This window comes from Thermobia domestica, chromosome 3 (assembly GCF_964235325.1).
Source record: "Thermobia domestica chromosome 3, izTheDome1.hap1.1, whole genome shotgun sequence".
Taxonomy (NCBI): domain Eukaryota; kingdom Metazoa; phylum Arthropoda; class Insecta; order Zygentoma; family Lepismatidae; genus Thermobia; species Thermobia domestica.
This window is the reverse complement of record NC_137456.1, coordinates 33,102,153-33,125,556: the sequence shown is the minus strand read 5'-3', so window position 1 is coordinate 33,125,556 and position 23,404 is coordinate 33,102,153.

Below are 23,404 nucleotides of genomic sequence, written 5' to 3'. Positions count from 1 at the left end.
TGCAGAATCCTGGTTTTGTTTTGATGCATGAAATACCTGAAACAAAAATCCAAAAATATTTAAAATGTTACATTTTAAAATATTTAACATTTTTTAGATTAAATGGACAAAATCTGTTCGGTCAGGTATGGACTTTTGGGTTTCTGGTAGAAAAATGATGAATTAAAAAAAAGTGTTTGTTGATGCTGAACAACTCGAAATGTATTACTATGCAAAAGTAAGTGGGTACCCACTGGCGTTCGAGGTCCATGGGGTACCTAATATGTCTGCATTTTTAGATATGTGGAAATATATGTCTCTAAAATGTAAAGAACTGATATCTGTTTAGTACAGAAAACCGCAACTCGGTAAGTCTTATGGATACCGAGGTATGGGAAAATAAAGGATAACACCATAGAAGTGTGAGTTTTGCGTACTAGATTGTGCAGTTTCGAAAACGTAATTACTGAGGGCTAACAACAACCTCAAAAGTAGTTTCAATTCAATACACTACACACACGTCCTTATGGGGGTTTTCGGGTACTATGGCATTCGCAGACCTCCCATTTCTAAACATTCTAAAATATATCTTAATAAACTTATAAAGAACGTTACAGGTGTGTGTTTACCGAAACCGCAAGTCGGTACGTTTAACAGTTACCGAAATATGGTGAAATAAATAGGAACACCATAGGTATGTGGGGCTTCCATACTTGAGAGTAGTTTAGAAAATTAATGAAAATATGACTAATGGCTATCAAGATATTGTCAAATAAAGGGAGGACCCACACAGTTATGGGGTTTTCGTGTTAGGTGGTAAAATTTCCGAAACCGATCATGAAATCTGAATAAGCACCAGTAGCAATTTCATCCTAAAGTAACTGGGTATTTTCATGGGGTTTTAGAACATCATAGGTCTAAAAAGATTAAGTTTTAAAAGCTTTGGAAAATATAATTTGACATTTGTAAAGAGTATTAGAAAAGAGAATAGAGTTACCCAAAACTTCCAGCCAGTACATCTTACAGCTAGAGAGAGACCGTGAAATAAAAGAGTTTCAGATCTTGAAATTTCATAAAACAACTTTTGATCTTAATAAAAGTTAAATAAGATGGTACTTATATGGGTGAAGTGAGTACCTCACACTCGTCAGGGCAATTCCGATCGAAAGATTAATTCAGCTCGAAGTTTTCTTCGGGTAAATCCAAGCGTGATAATTCCTAGCGTACAAAAAGAATGAAAATTCTTTGTCAATATCTAATATAGCGACCGAGATATAAGTAATTATGTATTTTACTACGTCGTAAAAATGGAGACCCACATGGATTTGTACTGTTGAGTCTTTGCTGTAAGAAGAAGAAATTTCAGAAAACTACCGTATATACCTTAATAGACAATTAAATGGGTGGAGGCACGGTGGCTTAGTGGTAGAGTGCGTACCTCTGGTGTATTGGGTCCCTGGTTTGATCCGTGTCCAAGTCAGTTTGTAGTCGACATTGTATTCGTGGGTATTATCGGGGTACTCCCGTTTCCTCCCACCTTTACACTCCATCAATTCTATCATCAACATTCACTTGCCTTAATTTCATTTTAAAATTAAATGGGCAGTTAAGTGTGATCGTATCTCTGTGGATTAAGAGAATACTCCAGTGTAGTTTCTGCAAAACATACTAGGTACACACCCCACCACTAAGTTACTGTGTCCTCACTGATTTAATTGTATATTAAGGTATATACAGTAGGTTTTTGAATTTCTTTCTTATAGCAAAGACCCAGAAGTACAAATCCTTAAAGATCTACGTCATAAAATAAATGACTCGTTATATTTTGGTTACTATATTAGATATTCACAGGGAATTTTCACTCTTTTACACAGCTCGATGAACCTTTGGAACTGCCTGAAGAAAACCTAGAACTAATCTTTCCATCGAAATTGTACTGAGGTACTCACTTAACCCATAGAAATACCATCTTATTTAATTTTCTTGGGACCAATAATTTTTCCGAAGTTTCAACATCTCATACTCTTTTATTTCACGGTGTTTCTCTATATGTTAGATGTACTAGCTGCAAGTTTTAGGTAAATACATATTTCTAATACTCTTTACAAATGTGAAGTTATATTTTCAAAAGCTTTTAAAATTTAATCTTGGTAGACTGTAAGATGTTCTAACACCCCATGGAAATATCTAATTACTTGAAGATGGAATTGCTACTGGTGTTTATTAACTTTCCATGACCGGTTTCGGAAATTTTATCATCTAATACGAAAATCCCATACCTGTATTGGTCCTCTCTTTATTTGACAATATCTTGATAGCCGTTAGTCATATTTGAATTCATTTTCCAAATTGTACCTTCAAGTATGCAAGCCCCACATACATATCGTGTCGCTCTTTATTTTCCCATATCTCGGTATCCGTAAGGCTTACCGAGTTGCAGTTTTCGGTAAACAAATATCAGTTCTTTACATTTTAGACACATGTATTTCCATATATCTAAAATGCAGAAATTAGGTACCGCATAGTACCCCTCTACCCCATTGGGGTACCCACTTACTTTTGCATACCAGGGCAAAAACACCAGTGGTCGTTACTTTAAGGTTGAAAACATACTCTTTTGTCTCTTCTGTGAGCACCGTGAATCGGTCGGAGCTGTACCATAGTTGGAAAGAGACACTGATCCTTCCTATATATGACCATGTAGTCAGAATTCAAAATCGAATAGCCGTTGAAGGAAAAACAATATTTTAAAATCAATTGTATTGCACCGGTAGTAGTCATCTCAAAATCGAAATGTTCCAGTGGTAGTTAGGGTTTTGTACCAGTGTTCGTCACTCAAATAACTTGACATAATTTATTCAGAAACGCACTGTTTATCAGTTTAAAATTAAGAATAGAGTATAAAGTACTAATCTTAATAACTGTGCATCACTTTTGGCACTCAAGAAAGAAAATAAAAAAGTTTTTACATACTTTTTAAAGCAATTTCAGTAAGAAAAATGTTAACTGAATTCAAAAGTTAACTGTATATTATTTTAACGTTAAGAGTACAATATTAATTACTATGTTTAATAACTATAGTGACTTTAAGCACTCAAGAATGAAAATAAACATGTTTGTACATACATTTTTAATACAATTTGAGAAACAAAATAAGTTAACCGAATTCAAAACTTAATTATATATCACCTTAAGATTAAGAATGGACTATAAAATACTGAGGTTAATAATAATGCATTACTGAAGAATGAAAACAAAAATGTTTTTAACTACCTATATTGTATTTACATGTTGTTATTTCTCATTAACATGCTTTTTGATAACGCACGATATGGGCTAGGGGACGCACGAGAAATGATTTGAGACTGTCACCTCTCGCAAAGGTGTCGCGAAAGTTGTCTCGTCTCGAAAACTGTATCTGTTTCTATTGGAAGAGCTATGTCTCGTCTCGAATTTCGTAACAAAAATTCGTTACACATGCAGTTTTGTGTAAAAAGTGAAATGTATAAATACAGGAGAGAAAACATTGCAAACAAACATTATGTTAGTATGTTGAACATACTTTTTTGTATGTGGTGCAAAATATCTTCATCTATGGGGTTACTTTGCACCAAAGTTTATATGAAATGAAATCTTTGAGTTTTACGTTCCACGCTTTTGCCGGGTATGCTAAAGGAGACTATAATCATGAGAATGAATGAAATAGTAGAATGAAAACTGTGAGAGAAAACGGGAAAACCCCGAGGAAACCACACACAGTGTTTGTCCAACACAAATCCCATTTGGCACGTGCTGGGATCGATCCAGGAACTCCACGCAGGAGAGGTGAACGCTCCACCACTGAGTCACCGCGACCCCTCATATAGAGTAGAAGTAACAAGATGTAAAAAAAAAAAAAAAAAAATGGCCCGTCTGGAGGACATGTAAGCTAAACACCAATACAATTGTTACAGATTTATTTACTTGCACTGTTTAGGCTCAACATCGCAACACCAATATCATTATGTCACATCCTTTCAAAACTATGCTAACTACAACGTAGACCTGCTTTGCTTCGTAACGTCCAAATAGTTGATTACTGTGCTCGAAAGCAGGCAAGTAGCATACAAATTTATGATGTTGAAGGCGTTATTTTTCACAGCTATGGAGAAAAGACATGAAAACGAAAAATAAAAAGAAATCTTTGTTTTACGTCCTACGGTTATGCTATGTATGCTGACAGTCACAAATGATTATTGAAAATTGATGATCTTGGAATACGATTTGGTGGAATAATGAGGGGGGGGGGATAGACATTGATTAAATATAAAATTGAAAAGAAATAAGGGCCTGACGCTCAAATATTTATCTATCTGGCAGCCATCTTGATCCCTCTAAAATATCATGAAGTACTTGATTGATTCTAAACCCAATAATAGTAATAGTAATTATAACAATAAACACAGAATATACCTAGATATAATTTACGCACCTTGAAGTGTAGAAGTTAATGATTGCAATCCTCAGCATTCCAATAGTTCTTTGGTTTCTCCAAATGAAGATTCGGACATCGGTTTTCTTCTCAAGCTATAATGGAGTACAATAATCAGTTGCAGTCCAAAGGAAAGTCACTAAGTTAAGCATGAATATAAAAGATTTTGTGTTAAATATTTCAATGTAAATTTCATGAAATAGAATTCATTAGTTAGTTACATACAAACTCTTACGCATGTAAGTCAGAATCTACTTGTAATAACTTGTAAATTTAAACAAACTAAATTATACTACAGTTATAGGGACATCAAACATATATTCCATAAGATATATAGGGTGTCTCAAAAGTCCCCTGACTCGATTATTATCAGAGTTACAACAAAATGTAATTGGGAAACCGTCTCCAAATATGATGTTTCCAATGTAAGTTGAAGGAATTTTCAAAATCGGATGAGCCGTTTGGCTGTATACTCTTTATGCGTCCAATGTTAAATGAAAATGCAACGTTGCCATTTACCTGGACCCACAACATAAGTGAATGAAGTTACTGATTTTTACGCTAACATGTCGATGGCTAGCCCCCATTTCAAACAGTAACTTCATTCACATATGTTGTGGGTCCAGGTAAATGGTAACATTGCATTTTCATTCCACATTGGGTGCATACAGAGTACAGCCCAAACGGCTCCTCCGATTTTTAAATTGTGTTCACTTTAGATTGAAAACAACATATTTAGAAATGGTTTTTCCTCTTACGTTTTGTTGTAACTCTAACTGTCAGAGGACTTTCGAAACACCCTGTATACATCATACGAAGTTCCTTTCTAAATTCTACACGGGTGTAGTTTAATTGAATGTGAGATGGGTAATACACATTAAGCCGTTTGGGAATACTCTCACAGATGGCCGCCATTTTGGATTAAATTTGTTTGTTATAAACTGGTGGGTAATGTGATATATATATGGCCACGGGCTAGAATTTTCTCAGTATGTCAAATATGCAATCAGATTCCATGGAGCTTAATTTGGTGAAAAGTTATTGCCAATTGAACGTTGTATTTACCTCTTTCTTCTAGATGTAGAACCATACCGTTAGCACGTGAGGAATGCATCGAAATATTCAAACTGTGGAGCGGGAGGAGTGCCTGTACAGTGGTTACCGATTGCAAACAGAATCATCCACAATGTGACTGTGTTACATGTTGCAGTGTCACAGTAATTAACTAAATTTGAGGAGACGGGCACATTCGTGGACATACGTCGTAGCGGACGATCGTAGACAGCTACAGATGAAGCAACGCCTACGGCAGTGCTGACTTCTTTCTCGATGTGGCCCCAGAGGAGCACACGTCATTTATTAATGCAATGTGGGTTGAGTCATAGGGTCTGCGCGTGTATAAGTGCATCCGTACAAGGTGCAAATGAAGCAACATCTCCACAAGAACGATGTTGATCGCCAAGTGCAGTGAGTAATTATGGTTAACATTTTATGCAAATACTCTTTTCAGATGAAGCTGACCTCTACGTAAATGGGAAGGTTAATAGGCAGAACATGCACAATTGGTCACCTGACAACCCCGCGTTCAAGACCCCTCCAACATGACCAGCGCAAAGAAAATTAATTATGGTGTTGGCAGACAAATGAGGAATACGTCTAATCAGTCACTTTTTCATTCCATAAAAATAACTGCGGAATAATACCTCACGCTCGTACAGGGATAGATATTGCGAGCTGCGATGCCCGAGGATGGTACATTCTCGCAGTTTTTTCAATACCATGGCGCTTTCTTCATTATGGATTCGTATTGCGTCACTACTTGAACAATTCTCTAGAACATGGGTTGATCGACGAGAGGCAGTTGAATGGCTGCTCGATCACCGGACCTAACGCTGTTCAATTTCTAGTTAAGTGGAAAAGTTAAGGCTATGGTTTGTGCAGTAAATATTCATAATTTTTATCATCTAGAACAAAGTATCGCCATCGTCTGTGCAAAAATTTGACCCTATATCCTACTTTGTGTCCACAGCAATTGGAAGAAGCTTCTGCAAATGTTTATTGCTCAGTAGGAACATGTGGAACATATACTATAACCAGGGGTAAAAGTGGACTTGAAAAGGTGGGGGGACGGTAGGTAGCGGCATCACTCCACGCCGTTCCTCCTGCCTATCTCTGCCCATTGTACCATTTTAGGATCTGGGGGACGCCCTACATATTTTACGAGGTGGGGAACTGCGTCCCCCGCGTTCCCCCTCGCTTTTACCCCTGACTATAACAGGGAAATGTGTTCGAAGTGGGAAAAATCAGAGGCGGTGTGTTTTATTACGATTTTGACTCGACATATCGGCTATCTAAATGTTCAAATGCAGTGAGGTGTGAAGCCTACAAGATTGCATTTCTATTTACATAATGTCTGAAAACCACTGGAAAGCTTCTTTTAGTTACGGAGAAAAAACGGAGAGACTGATCCATCCATCGTGAACAACTTTCTGGAAAAAAATAAATAAAAATAGCCCTTACCTTGTATCAGAGAATTATACACGAAAGTGCTCAAAAACCGACTTTTAATATTAACAATTTCCAGCGGGAAAACTCCTGGACCACACACTCGAATGAGGGGTATTTCAAACTCCCGTAAGATCTGCCCCCACAACAATCCCCTAAGTCCGCCCATGCTCAAAACACGACGCTTATAAGAATTCAGACAAGACGACACATACATACATACGAAAGAAACAATTCAATACGGCACATCAAAATATAAACTAGATGAACTTCTTTGAAAACACCTCATTTTACAAACAAAAGGTAGAAAAAGGTAAAAATGTCAGTATTGTCAACTTAGAATCTACATAAGAAATAAAATCTTTTTATGTGCAAAGCTATTCGTCAATACGTATAAAAAATGGATTTATTAATGGTATTTAGCATTTATTCTTCCGTGAAGGTGTATCTTGATCACTAAAAAACCAGAAACGGTATGTCTCTATCACTGAAAAAAAAACAGAAGGGTATGACATACCACTACATATAGTCTCACTTGGTTCACTGCCAATAACATTTCACCAGAATAAGTTACATGATATCTGATTGCATATTTGACATCCTCAGAACATTTTAGTGCATGACCATGTATCACACTACCCACTTATCGTCCGTATTACAATTTCGAATCTAAGATGGCGACCGTCCGCGTGATGTAATCCGAAAGTATCCCTCTGGGCCTAATGTGTATCTCTTATCTCGCAATCAATGAAACTGCATCCCTGTAGTTTTCAGAAAGGATGACAAGGGACTTCTGATGCATCCTGTATATAATAGTTGTATCAATAATGACGGGTATACCGGCTAGGCTAAAGGAGACGCTGATGATGATATAATGAATGAAATGGTGGAATGAAGAAAGTGGGAGGAAACGGGAGAACCCCGAGAAAACCCACTCACACGGTGTTTGTCCACCACAAAGTTTACTTGGCGCGAGCTGGGATCAAACCAAAGACCCCAAACACCAGAGGTGAACGCTCTACCACTGAGCCATCGAGGCCCGACAGGAATATTTGTTGAAGTCTACTGTCTTCTTCAGTACCAAGGTTACACAAAAATGAGCCTATGGTTTTGATGGAATTCGAACCAACATTATATGTATACTCTCTCAGCGAGAATCAAAGCTGGCACCAAGTTTACATTTGCGCGTGCATTGTATTTTACTTATATAGCTCACAGAGCTATGGGCGAGCAAGCAAGGCACGTGCCCCGGGCGTGTGGTTGGAGGGGCTACTAAAAGAGAGGTTATATATTAGTACTTTTCCATTTTGGTGTTTAATACTTTTCATCAGAGTGCGAAATCATGAAATCAAAGTGGGGGGGACTGAAGAGAGCGAGAGAGAGGAAAAAAAAAAAGCTGCGCAGTCTTACACTTCAAAGAATTGTAGTGAAATGAGAAGGTCAGAATTCAAGATGACATTCGGATGCTTGGCACGAAGAAAAACATTGCAAGCAATTTTGAAAAAAAAAAAAAGAAAGAAAAAAACTTAAATAATGTGATATATTTTGTAGGCTTTGGATATGTATGTTTTAGTTGGCATCAACAATTATTGGTGTGTTTTGTCACAATTGACAGTTTAGCGAGAGACTAGGCTAACTGACAATTTTAACTTTCTGAAAGAAAAGGAAACAAATGAAAACAGCACGTTACAAAGGATACGACTGATATTCATAGTTTGGCTTAGTATACAACAGGGGTGGATTCAGGATGGACTACTGGGGGGCGGTGGGTTGTAATGCCACTACTTACAAGATAGAGCTACTTTTAAGAGATTCAACTCTGGGTGGGTTTTATTTTATATTAAAATACACAAAGTTTCCTCTTCTTGGGGGAGATAGACCCTCCCTGGATCCGCCCTTGTCTCAGGACAAGCCACACAGACAAGTGGTTGAGGCAAAAGTCAATTAATGACATTAGTATGCTGTTCCGTCAAAATCTCAATCTTGACCTGGATGTAAGTTAGCCTGGTCTCTCACTGAACCCCTCAATTGAATGTTTAATATGTAAATTAGGCACTTCTACATCACAAACAGTAAATATAACCTACCTTATTCTACGTTTTTAAATGCATTTCTACAACTGATTGTAACTTTAAAGGTTCTCGTGAAGATTAGCTGGCGGAGGTTACCTAACATAGCCAAATCAGTTATCATAGAGTTATCAAATTAACAGTTGTGCTTCGTGGGTGATGATAATGATCCTGAGGTTAGATGTTAAATTGGACTCGAGAGCGGAACAAGGGCTGATCTTATTCGTGTCTCAGACGAGGCATGGAATGGAACGAATATGAAAATAAGGTTGCTGTAATAGTTTTTCATAGGGTTTGTAAGATTTTCGAAACACTTGGCAATTTTTTTTATCAAGACTTGACATTTTTTTAAGAAAAAAATCAAGACTTGGCAATTTCAAGTTTCATCCCCCTCCCAATCTTGTAATGCTCGCTACGCCGCTGTAAGCAATACATATTTTCGACAATATTCGTTGTTCATGTGTTTCCGCCGGGTTCCAACGTGGTGAGCTGCATATGGGACTTTTAATAGTGTTATTATAATGAGAAAGAATTGCAAATTATGTTCATGTTCCTAAAAGAGGGAAATTGAAAGAGAAATTAAATTAAAAATAAATAAGGGAGAGAAAAGTAATTACTTGAAAATAAAAATAAAGTCTTTGAGTTTAATGTCCCACGATTATGCTGTTAGGCTAAGGGAGTCGGTGATTAAAGCAAGTTAATGATTATGGAATATTTGGTGGAATGAGAAAGTGGGAGGAAACCAAGTCCCCGAGAACACCTACGAGCACGTATATGAAAATGAAGTAAAACATACACTGGCCTATGCTTTCTTTGTCTAGCAGAGTCATAGTTTGGAATCGAAAATGTCTTTTGAATCCTTGTATTTAGAGATTGAGAATGTAAGTAACGAAATCACTTAACACATCCATTAAGATTTCGGAAAGCGAAATCTAAATTTAGGTAAGCTAACTCCATGTATTAACTGCTTGCATCCGCTTCGTACATTGTTCGAAGGGTCACGAAACAAATCACCTCATTTAGTCTACACATACCTAGTACTAGCGTTAATTACCTGCTTCGTTGGGTGAAAATAAGAAAACCAGTAATACACGTATGTTACGTTAGTCAGTCACTTTTTTTACTATTACGAAACGCTCTCTCATATCGGTTATTTTCGATCATTTGTAAGATCCGTCTCCCCTCTTTCCCTCCCCAAGTTGCTTGGCTGAATTTTGATTTAAATTGTATCGGAAGTGTCACTGTCCATTTCTGCGCCCCCGAAAACAATGGATTTAGATTAGGATTAGTTCACTTAACTTAGTAAGCCTACACAGCTTTGGCGCGACTCGACTTGTTGGAAAGCAATCCAAAATCTAAACAAATATATCGATGTCACTGGGGTTTAGTAAAGTGTATCGTAAGTCAAGAAGATTGAGAATCACTGCCTCGATTATTCACTTCAATTAATCATCAAACTCCTTTAACCTGAAGTACATAATCGTGGAATGTGTAACTAATATTATAATTTTATGGCATCTAGAAAATGCACATATCGTACATTACGTTACATTACCATTCAATCGCAATAGGTTATTACAGACGTGTGGTTGGCTTGAAGCTTAGCATCCTATTCAGCGCCAAGACTGTGTACGACCTACACCTACAGCATAATATGGAATCCTACTCGCATGATCTTCGACCAAGATTTGAATCAACGGGAGGATGAAGATTTTCCCTCTCGTCAAGTAATTTCCCCAACTCGCCAAAGAATTTCTCCCTTGCCGGGAAAATATTTCCCTCATTTCATATTTTACATATTATATACTATATATATATATATATATATATATATATATATATATATATATATATATATATATATATATATATATATATTATATCTTGCATCACTGAGAAATAAAATGCTTGGATTGTATATCTGAAAAGTCGCCCCCTCCCCGCAGGCACGTAGCCACGATTTCGCAATACGGGAGGTCCGTGACGAAATACTGTGGTTATCACACCAGGGGTTCGATCAATCTAAACTATTTTACTGACAACATATCCATATTGATTTGTTAGGACAATAAAATGAGGATATGTTAGTAAGTATTTTAATTAAAGAATTATGAAGAAACCTTGCGTAAAAGAATAGAAAAAAGTATTGACAAAGACATAGTCTTCCGACGTCATTCGAACTCGGTTCTTCTCGTCTTCTTTCTATTTCTCTTATCTTAGTTCAATGCCGTCAAGGATAGTAACGAGATCTCTTTCGGGAGTAAAGACATCCTATAAAATGGATTAGTGTTGCCGCGAAATTCAAAATGGTTCATATTATTGGTAATTCTGGGCATTGCTTAAGTTCTGACAGGCTATCTGAAAGAACCGGTTTATCGATCGTCATTTGTAGTCCATAGGGTTACTGGCGCAAATCCCATGGGGATGAGGACATGTCCCCTCCAATCTTAGAACTGGGGGGGACTTTCCCCTCAATAATCCGATTTGAAATGCGTTGTTTGGAGAGAAATGTGATGATTTGTGTCCGATTGCCACAAAGGAAAGTAAGATGAAATTGATGTCCCCACCCCAGAATAAGCCTTAAATCTGCCCGCCTCACAATTTTGAAGACAACTCTGCTCCCCTGATCCTCCGCAGCATTGTTTTTCAACTTCATAATTTGAACATCCTTAAAAAAAATTATGAGAACTGTCTTACCCGTCCCTCCCAATGTTGAAGACAGATTTGCGCCACTGCATACGGTTAACATGGAGCTAGATGGAATTCGGAATGTTCCGTTACAATAATATCCAATTTCAACTTGATCCGCCCCCCCTCCCGTTTCCTCCACACAAAACTCCTCGTAAGAAAGAGTAACCAAAACGCTTATTGTAGCTTTATATTTTTGAGGCTGATTCATCTGTTTCTTTCTGTTTCATCTTTCCTTAATATTTTTCATTTCTGGATCCGAAAGGGGGGGTCTGGACCCACCCCTTGGCTACGTGCCTGCTTCCCGTAAAAAGCATCATTCGAACCCTGAATCAAACAACTCCATCTGTAAAGCAGTGCTGAGTTGATTTTAATATCCTTTTCTGCAACGAGGCTGTATGAGACGTGGACTTACTGATTAACATGGACTCCGAACCACTCCCGCCAGGAATCGAACGCGGGTCTCCCACACCAAAGGCGCGTACGCTAACCGCTTAGCCATGAAGGAGCTCATATCTATAGCAGTGTAAGCAACAACAACAACAAAAAGAAACACACACACACATACTAGAAGTTTGCGCAATTGGGGATCAAAACATTCTCAATGAAGTATGAGAAATAGTAAACGTCAAAGTGGGCTTCTGCTTATTCTTTACTTCATTAATACTTAATTCCTTCTAGAAATAGTGAAACAATACTATGAAGACACAGTACTTAAACATAATCGAAAGAATAAGACAAGGAAACACAGTAATTTCCGACTAATTAAACTAGTCATATATACTATACCTAACTGTTACATTGTATTTCTTACCATATTACGAAAGCGATATAACTTTTTTACCAGCCATAGAAGCTGGACGCAATCCAATACTGCAATTTAGACTCTGTAACGAAAGCTGCAAGTCAAACGCCTGACAATCCGCCTGCCTGAAACTCTTCAAATAACTGTGTAATAGCTGTTTCAAGCGGCCTACAACTTATGACCTTGAAACTATGTGCTAGTAACCAAATTAATGCCAAGGTACGATAAAACACCCCAACTTGCCACAATGACGTCAACACAAGGAAAAAAAGAAAAACATCTAATTTTTGGTTCGAAAATTATGAAACAATAATAATAATAATGTAATTCTCAGGAACTCAAACATTAGTTAACTAGAGAACATAACAAGCAAAACAAAACAAAACAAAACAAAACAAAAAGAATCTTAAATGTGAGCTCTCCCTGACTGCTGTTTTTAAAGGAGGTGGGCTGATAAGGGCCATTTTTCGCCCATCAGGCCCGAGATGTGAAATGCACGGTTTCCAATAGTATACCTCATAAAAATAAGAAAACAAATATATTTTGATGGAAAGAGCTATAAATGAGAGGTAAAAAAAAAATAAAAAAATAAACAAAGACGTAAGTCGTGTGCCAATGAGGAACGTAAACACTAATGTCATGAGTTGGAATCAGATAAAGCAATAGTAAATAGAACACTAACTGCAAGAATAAGAAGAATAAAGTCTACTACGACTATGAGATCAATATATTATATCGGAAATAATCAAGCATAGATAATAATCAGATAACTGGAGACACTTGTAGCTAGTTTACAGATTATGCATCGTGCTTGCTGTCGTCATCCGAATCGCCACTGGACCATCGCGCAGCGGCGACATCTTGTAGTGTATGAGTATATTCTGGACTTGGTTTCTTAACTGCGGTGGAATTGTGGCGCCAGTAAGCCAGAAACCATAATACGGAAGCAACATGCTCACAACATCCGACGACACGTGCGTCTATTTTACATTGACAGTACCACTGAACTCGGAGAACAGAAGCATCGTCATGATATATGTACAGAGACTACGTACCTTTGTCACTTAAGTGCTTGTGAGTGTAAGGATCGGAGACATCAGGTAACTATTTTTGGTCGTTGTTTTTCATCTTTCCTTCAGTATTGCAATATAACGTATCAATGACTTCCATCGGTACTTCATTGACGCGTGGTATGTATGATTCTTCGATATATATATCTATTGCAGAATTTCATGCCATTCTGCGACTGGTTTTCCTGCTCGCACTTTTACTCATACCACTTTCAGAAATGAAACGCCTTCTCAATACTCCATAACGTGCTGTCTCTATTTTTGCTGCCCTACACACATATCCGCGCAAACAATACATTTTCTTTATATATTTTATTGGCATGCTGAGCATGTATTTTCAGTCACAATCGGTAACTTACATCAGAGCTGGAGTATCCAGTTGAACTCGTACATTACAGCGTATAAACGGTATTCATCGTCCTATACTCTCGCGCAATACATTTTGTTCTCTAATAGGTAGAAGGACACACTGAACCAAAATCAGTTAGTACTCATATCAAAGGTTACACAGCGTTATATTGTGACGAGTCAGATTTATTTTGGTTCATCGACCCCTTCTTCCTATAAGCCTCCATCAAAGACAGCAAACATTACCAAAATGTCGCAAAACGCTGAAACGGACTCTTTTTGGGCACTCATTTCTATGACTTACTATTTTCATCATCACGTATCTATTATTTTTACATATGCAACATATCTTCTAGTATACAAATACATTGCAAACTTGTCGGAATCGGACACATCATTTTTCCGTTGTCTGATGGGCGAAAAATGGCCCTTATCCGCCCACCTCCTTTCAGTGAGGCTGTAAAATATGTTTTGTTTTATTGTTAAAAAACAAAAAGAAAAAGAAAAATAAAGAAAGAAAGGAAATAAATTTTGTTGCAAATATCCTAGTAAAAATAGGTTTCCTAGACACAAGTGGCTCCGCGTAGCGTAGTTGTAACGCTCTCGCCTTCGGTACGAGCGGACCCAGGTTCGATTCCGGTAGGGGCACTCGGTCGAAAAAGTATCAAAAGCTTTTAAGACCAGACATCCTGAATGAGGCTTTCTTGGGTTTTCCTCATTTCATACCAGGCAAATGCCGGGTGGTACCCAACATATAGGTCCCAGGCCGTTTGCTTCCTTCCCTTTCCCCGGATAGTGTGCTCACCGAGGGACGTCATAACTCACATGTGACGGGCTAACAAGGTCATTGATGCCGAAAACCCAGAAATCTAAATCCTAAATCTTCACTACACAAGAAAATGTTCGCGCTGAAAACGGTTTCTTAGCAATTATGTTAAGCAGTCCTGTAGTAAATCTCCATCAAGTAATAAACCGTCACATATAAAAAGGAAAGAATAAACACAAAACATTAATATTCAAAGATTTCTCAAAATTCAGATTAACCCATTTCTTTCTCTTCAACCATTAACGAGTTACAATAGTAAGAATTGTAGTCATAAATCACATTACTTGTTTAGTACTATATTAAAGCAAGTTATACTAAAGGAATATATAATTAATGGAATATTTAACTAAAGTGATAATTTACTATTGCACTTACCCAGGCTTTTCTTTCCTTCCGCTCTTCTTTTCCCTTTGTAAACAACCTCGTTTATAAACCAGCTCGCAAGCATACGACAGTTGTTTCATGACGTCATCTATGGTGCAAGAAAGAGGTGTCTATAGGCGGTCAGGACCTCACACACAGATGGACGTATATAACATATAGCTGAAGTATTTAACATACGTATACGTATATAAAATACGGAAGATTGTTAGATGTCAGACAGCCTGCAGCGACATGATATAACATCCAAGCGCGTTAAAGGCAGTAGCTGTGTAGCATATGGATAAAGTACGCTCCGTACAGATTTCCTTAGTAAACATAACGAATCCTTCTATTTGTACAATATACCGCTGTCCGGATAATGAATTTTTCTCAGTGTGCATTAGATCCGATAGGAAGAGATGTAGATCGTGGTATACCTAAATAAAGAAGAGAGATTCATCAATATATACATATGTCAACATTTTCAGTAATCTATGTATTCATCGGCTATAATAATGTGCTGAATGTAATAATTTGGAAACAGGCAATAAATAAGGAAAATTGTACTTACCTGGTATGTGTACTCAATCTAAATGATACTTACTTTACATATGCAAAATTTAATTCGTAGATTTCATTTTTCTGTTTAATCTTGCATAACATATTACTCTGTTCAAATTTTACTTCTCCAAGAAATAGTTCTTCTCATCACTCTGACCTTTAGGAATTTTCCCGCAAATGGAATGGCGACCGTTGCCATGGGCCAAACTTTTGCTCAGTTCATGCTAGGAAACGTTCACCGTGATCCATTGTAGAACCGAACCCACAAGTAGAATAACTGAACCAAATTATGAAAACTATAAAACCTGACAACTGTGTTGTATGTTGTTATACTGCAAAGAAACTGGATCCAACATAACATCACTAGACGTCTATTTGTAAAATGCATACGACAGTAGAACAGTTTCAGAAAGCTTTATATAATAACATTTTTATATAAGTTACCATACTGTGTAGTCCGGTACGACAAAGGGCATTACAGTAAAAATGGCGATCCCAGTCTTCAGGATTGGATTGATTACAACGTTGTGGAAAGGAGAATGGTACAAGAACTTGGAGAAATTTTGAAAATTTTATTGTGGATTACATAAATAAATAAATATTTTATTGTAAAAAAGTAATAAATGGTGATAGATAAGAGGGAAGAAGATAAGGCTCTTCCGAATAATGATAATATTAAAGAACAATAAGATAAATATGGAAGAAGAAAGGAAAATAATAAAAGATGTTGTTGAAGATGAAAAGAAGAAAAAAGAGAAGAAATTAGGAAAAGATAAAATAGAAAATGTAAAAGATAAAGAAAGCAGAAAACATAGAAGATGAAAAGAACGAAGGAAGAGAAAAGAAAATAGTGAAAAGTGAAACAAAACATGTAACGGGTAAGAAGAAATCGAAGAAAAGTAAAAGTGATACAGAAGACATGAAAAAGGAGAGAAAACATAAAAGTGACATAACATCACTAGACGTCTATTTGTAAAATGCATACGACAGTAGAACAGTTTCAGAAAGCTTTGTATAATAACATTTTTATATAAGTTACCATACTGTGTAGTCCGGTACGACAAAGGGCATTACATCTTAACTGACCGCCTTTAATTGAAAACCACTGTGGCCATACATAAGAAAAGCGATAAAAGTAAACCTAATAACAATCGTCTTGTATCCTTAGTGCCAATTATATCCAAAGGTTTTGAGTAATGTATTAAAAATCAATTATTAAACTATCTAGAAACGAGTGAACTGATCCACTAATCCAAAAGTACGTACATTTACTGTTGTTGTTCGTATTCTTTGTTGTTCGTACTGTAGTTGTTTAAATCGCGACTATTGATACGTTTTCGTTAATATTAAATTATTTTACGAAATATTCCTAACAATTCACATTAGAAATAAAATTCCCAAGAAGAATCCCAAACTCAAAAATATCCCTTCATCTTAACAATAGCCGAAACAGGAATAGGCAAAACAGGAATCCCTGTTTCGCCTACATTCTTGATTAAGTAGAAATCTTGATAAATATTGCTGGGAGGCTAGTAGGCGGAACAGGAATAAGCAAAACAGGAAGACACCGACACCGGATTATTAATCTACATCCGTAGACGACATATGTAGACGACATGTGATTAGCGCCATACTAACTGTTTGACTAACGTTTATTTAACTGAAGTGTATTCAGAATCTCTGATTAGCATGTTCTAATTGACTAAGTTAATCACATGTGGCTAATTAATTTAGAGCAGAGGATACCATGGTTTAGCCACGGTTTAACCACAATAAACTTTCATTATGAGGATGGAAAGGCACTAAATTAGCTTTCTTTCTTTCCTCTCACCTTATCGTCTGAGTTTACTATAAAGCAGCTACTTAGCCAAGTCCTCTGCAATAGCAGAACTATTACTTAAAATAAACAGTGAGAAATGAGTACAAATTTTCCATTTTTCTGAGGAATACCTACAACTCATAGATAAATTATCTTCCCCTATTATTACAATACAATCTTTCTATTGTCGCTAATATGAATTGACTTCTACTTATTCCGGACATAAATACATCCCTCAGAAACGAATAAGTTAATTATAATCCGATTTCATAACTATTTATAAGTTGTTTTGATGACAAATCACAAAGAAAACATTTCGAATTTCGTATTTCATATATTTCATTTTTACAGAGTACTCGTGTGCACGTCTAAGATTTCCATAGTTGCCACATCTATTTTCCTCACTCGATGTATTGGGGTTATATTAGTTAATCGTACTTAAAACAACTTATTAGATGAACTCCAAGCAGATCCTGAATACTTAAAAGTACACCCTCTTTAGTACAGAGCTAATACGAGACTAACTAATCGCGTGACTAACGTTTGAGTAACGAATTCTCTGTGGATACTGCCCTGTATAACTAATGTCCCTATGGTTCCAGTCATTATAGACAGGCTGTGATTTTTTCTTTCTTTCTACTTTAGTAGTTAACATTTTATTCCAAGTATTTCCATTTCTTTTTAAAGAATATTTATTATAATCAAGGTATTATAATTCTTCAACACAGTATTACGTATTTTATAAGCACTATTCTGGAAGGATTTTCTTTTGTGTTCTCTCACTTTATTCTTTTTGAGTACGATAGTAGTAACATTACTTACATTCTCTTTGTGTATATATGTACTTCCTTCCTCTTTTTTTCTATATATTTATTTTTCAAGCAACATTTGCTTAGCAAACAAAGAAATGAAGCTCTCTTTATATTGCTAACACAATATATGCTGAAAAATTAGTTATATATATATTCGTGAGTCTTGCTCCTTCCGTGATGGAAGAAAAATCCTTTAAGATTCTTTTGTTTTCCTTCGTCGCCGGGAGATGGCATTTTTACGAGTTTCTAAGAAAATATTTTCCCTAGCTTTTCGCTGACAAAAGAATAGAATAGAATTTCTTTCTATTTTGAAGCATCAGAAAAATGTTTCTTGTTTGTATGTTCTATCTGCTGCATTTTTCTGCTATTCCTAAGCATTTTTGTATTAGACGTATGTTTTGCCTATCTTAGCCTATATTTTAATCGGCTCAAGGGCGTCATTTAAGGGATACAATGGCACAACTTCTGTTTGAGAAACACATACTTTTCAATAAATTTTATACTAGTACTACAATACAAATATACTAGTAAAAAACAAATTCTTATGTCGGTGGACACCCTAATTTCCCTGGCAAAAAAAAACTGAAATGGCGGTACTGATCCTGCTGTTATCACTGAAAAATGGCGTATCATATGTGTTTGCATCAGCATGTTATAGGTCCTGTAGTGTTAATACGACCATTACTATAGAAAGTAGCCATGTCACAGTGTACATCGCGTGAAAAAGTTTAATCTATAGCAGCGTACACATGACACTTGAAGTTTGATTTTCTTTTTTCATTTACCATTACCCTTCATTACCCAGCCAAAATGTTTAGTAGGATGAATGAATATTTTTTAAAAAGAAAATATTTTAAGTATCTAGATTTTTATCGAAAACAAACCCTTTTAGTTTCATTTCTGCTTTGTATTTCACTGGTAATTTAGTATTGTGTATACTGAACATTATTTTCATCCGCTAATCTCGATAGTATTACGGGTAGTATATCAAGCAAGGATAGGTAATCCATAATTACTCCCAATATGAATACATTGGGGACAGATTCTTGATTGTCCATATCTTGGGATCAACTAGATCCCATATCAAAGGACTCGATTCTTAACTTTTATCCTGTACACCCTGGCCAAAATGATGACGATCCATTAAATAATTTTCGAGATTTTATGTCTCCCGGACGGGCGGACTTATGGACAGACAGCGTAAATATATATAAACTAGTTTTTGCTAAACCAAATTCCAAATTCCTTTTTTTTTTAAAAAAAAACTATACGTTGGTGTGTGTATTATATCCATTACTAGAATTTTTTTTTAAAAAAATATATTTTTTTCCTGTAATTTCCTTGTTGTGTTTTATTTTAAACTATTTTAATATAGCTTCTATTGCATTTCTGCAAAATATACAATGTTAGTGTTTACTGCGAAAATTTTATTAGACCTGTAATTGAATTACAAAAACCTTAGATTTGTTTCTGTTCTTTGGGATTAATATGGTTACCCAAAAATTACCATACAAAATAAATATTTAATTTCGAATTTCAAAATTCTCTTTCAGATAAGAGCGTCTGTTGTTCTTCCTTTCTCAGAGATAAATTCTAATAGTTTTCCTTGTTTTCATTATAAGGTCGACGTTACCCTAAAGACATTGGTAACAATGTCTTTAGGGCAGGGTTAAAAGTGAATCTCAAAAGGTAGGCGGATGGTAGGTAGCGATATGGCATCACGCCGTTCCCCTGAATATCTTTGTCCATTGTAATTTTTTTAAGAAATGGGGAGACGCCGTACATATTTTGGAGGTGGGGAAACGTCGTCCTCCACCGTTTCCCCTAACTTTTACCCCTCCTTTGAGGACAATTTCATACATTTAGAAAACATCAATATGACAAAATGTATATTGTAGTAATATATTCGATTCAATTCCATCATTTTTTATCCCGAAGCACCACAGCTTCATATTTTCGCGCCCAATTCTCTGCTATTTCCGCCAAAAATACTGAGGTTTCGGTTATTATCATCATTGGTTTATCATCATCATCATTTTGCTTTCCTAATTTAGCTTTTTGTCAGATCTCTAGTTTCATTTTAAAGATCAACAACAACCTTTTCTTGTGCAACTAGCCTTACTGTTAAATAAAGCGGGATTATCTAGTAGACAAGAATTAACATTCACAATTTAGAAATCAAACTTCAGATTTTTACGAATTTTCATACCACAATTGATGAACAAATTAAAAATTAGACAATTAAAAACATAATGAACAAAAAAATAAGTAAAATGAACTAATTAAAAAAGAACAAAAATAAAAGAAGATCGTACTAAAAAAGTAATAATTTTTTCGGGGAGGGTTAAGCCCGAAAGCCCCCCGCCCTTAAATACGAAACTGGAATGGTCTATTCGTTACACATACAAATGGCTCTTCCTCTGATGTCATCTTTAAGCCCTTAGTCGACCTTAATCAAAAATCAATTCTTATCTTTTATTTTCCTTTTCTGTTTTCATCTATATTTGATTTTTTTTTAAAACCAAGTAGGAGCATTTCGCGTAAAAATAATAAGTGATTTTTGTCTGAATGGCATGCCATTTTCTCAGTTAATATTGATGTTATAACTGGGAGTTATTGCTAGCACTTCTGCCTTTAATAGAGAGATTAGAGAAAAGCTGCACTGAGAAAAGTCCGTTATTCGAACAGCAGTATATTGCACAAATATACGGTATCCTCTTGCTTACTACAGAAATCAGCACGGAGCATACGCTATCCATATGCCACATACGCACTGCCCTTAGCTGTTACATCATGCCGTTGTAGGATGTCTGACAAGTATCAGTCTTCGTATATTGCATGCATATACGTATGTTACATTCGTCAGCTATATGTTGTAAAGGTAACCAAGAAAATTCTATCGCTTTTTCACCCACTACTTTCGAATAGCGATATGTCACCTAAGACGTATCTGGAATATCAAATGTATTTTCCATCAGCATTCACGATATTCTGCCAACGTTCTGGAAGGCCATGGATTCCATCGCGGGAGAACTTGGTGGGCCGTGAAGCGGAGAGGATATCAAGTGTACTTTGTACCTCTACTAGGGATTTGAACTGACCTTCTCTAACGTGACTGTCCAAGGTATGGAACAGATGATAATCGGACGGTGCAATGTCCGGGTAGTATGGCGGATGCAATAATGTTTCGCATCCAAGGCGTAGAATGCTGCCCCGGGTCATTATATCCACGTGGGACTGGATATATAGCGTTATCCTGTAACAGGAGGACCCCTTTCCGATTCAGAAGTACTGGCTCCAGAGTTTTGATTTTTTCTTGAACACGGCTGAGCTGCTGACAGTACACAGTTGTACGATGCCACGAGCAGTCCACCAAGCACACAAGAGAACTTTCTTCTGGTACAGTGCTGGTTTCGGCTGTTTTAGAACCGATTCATGAGATGCTAACCAATGATGACGGCACCGTGGAGCTTCGTACAGGACCCACTTCTCTTCACGTCAACAACCTGTTCAGAAATGGCTCCTTCCTCAGACGAGACAAAGAAACACAGATGTCTGCTCGCATTGCCTTCTGGCCCGGAGTCAAATCATGTGGGACCCATCGATCCAACTTGTAGTGCTTCCCAAGCTGATGGAGGTGCTGCCGGGTTGTTTCTCCACTCATACTGAATTGCAATGCCAGTTCCTCACATGTCTGGCCACCACACTGTTCGCCTCAATTGCTTCCTAAATATCTTCATTTTATATATGTGTTGGTCGTCCAGCACGTGGTGTGTCTTCTAGTGTTTCGTCACCATCCTTAAACTTTTTAAACGACCGCTGCACTGTCCGCATAGTCACGACACCCTCACCAAAGGCCCTACCTATCTTCCGCCGCGCCGCAGCGGCATTTGACTCTAGTTTGAACTCGTACAGCATACACCCTTTTATGAAGCTCTGTGAAGATTCCATGTTCACTCTGTTCTTACGCAATTTAATGGTGTAACTGAAGTGCCAGAACCAGGTAGTATGTTGGATATGTCCACACCATCTTACCTTCGCCTTACCTCCATTCGCATTCAACTCACGGTGTGTGAGCCAATATTTCTTACCGAATTTGATCTATGTAGATAAGTATTCATACTGAAAATTGTAATGGATTCCTATCGTTTTCGGTTCTAGCAAACAGTTAAGAATGAATACGAAATATATTCTTTAAATGCTTAATCCACTGCATGAAACTGTTTCTCTCTTTCTAGCAATATTTTTGCTCTTTAGTCATCATTAGTGCAATCAACTTTATGCTTTATACAGCTGTATATTATGATTTATTTTTCCTTATATTATTTCTTGATATGACTTAATATGCAGTTCCTTGAATTATACTTTATTTTTTCCCATTTCTATTATATATTTGTTTTATTTTATTTGTTTTTTTACACAATCATTAAAAGTATATTTAAATGAAACTATTAATTTTCCCATTAAAAGTTACATCAACACAACATACTTCAGAATTCAAACAAATTGCACTTAAAATGTCAATATAAATAGAGAATACAAATATTTGAAAACAAAAGCTTTTATTTTCTTGTGTTTAACCTTCTTCATCTTCGCTATCGCAGATGGTGTTAGTGTTTCTGTCAGATCCCCTATTAAAAACAAGCCGCAAGTGGACTTCAAGATTTTCTTACGTAAACGTAGATCTGCGTGGGTTTAAAATCCAGTTTGGAGTGGAGAAGCTCCTTTCAACCTGAAGCACTAGAAGGAGGCATGGTTAATGCTTTAGTGGCCAAGGTACTCAAATTTGGAATTTTATCCAGGCGTTTCCTCCAAAAAGAAAAGGGAGAAACGGAAGTATAGGTAATTTTGTCTTGAAGAATTACACGATACATACTCAATTCTTCCAAAGGTACATCCGCCTGAGAGAAACGCTTCAATTCTATCGGTAGACCTTCTGCAAACATATTTGGATTTATGTGAGTGGGATCCAGACCATGAACATGCTTCCAAAATTTGGTAGGCACGTGATGTCCACCCATATAACCTGCAAGGTTTTTGCACTGCATGCCAGAAGTTCCAAGAATTTCTTGAACTGATGAAAGAATA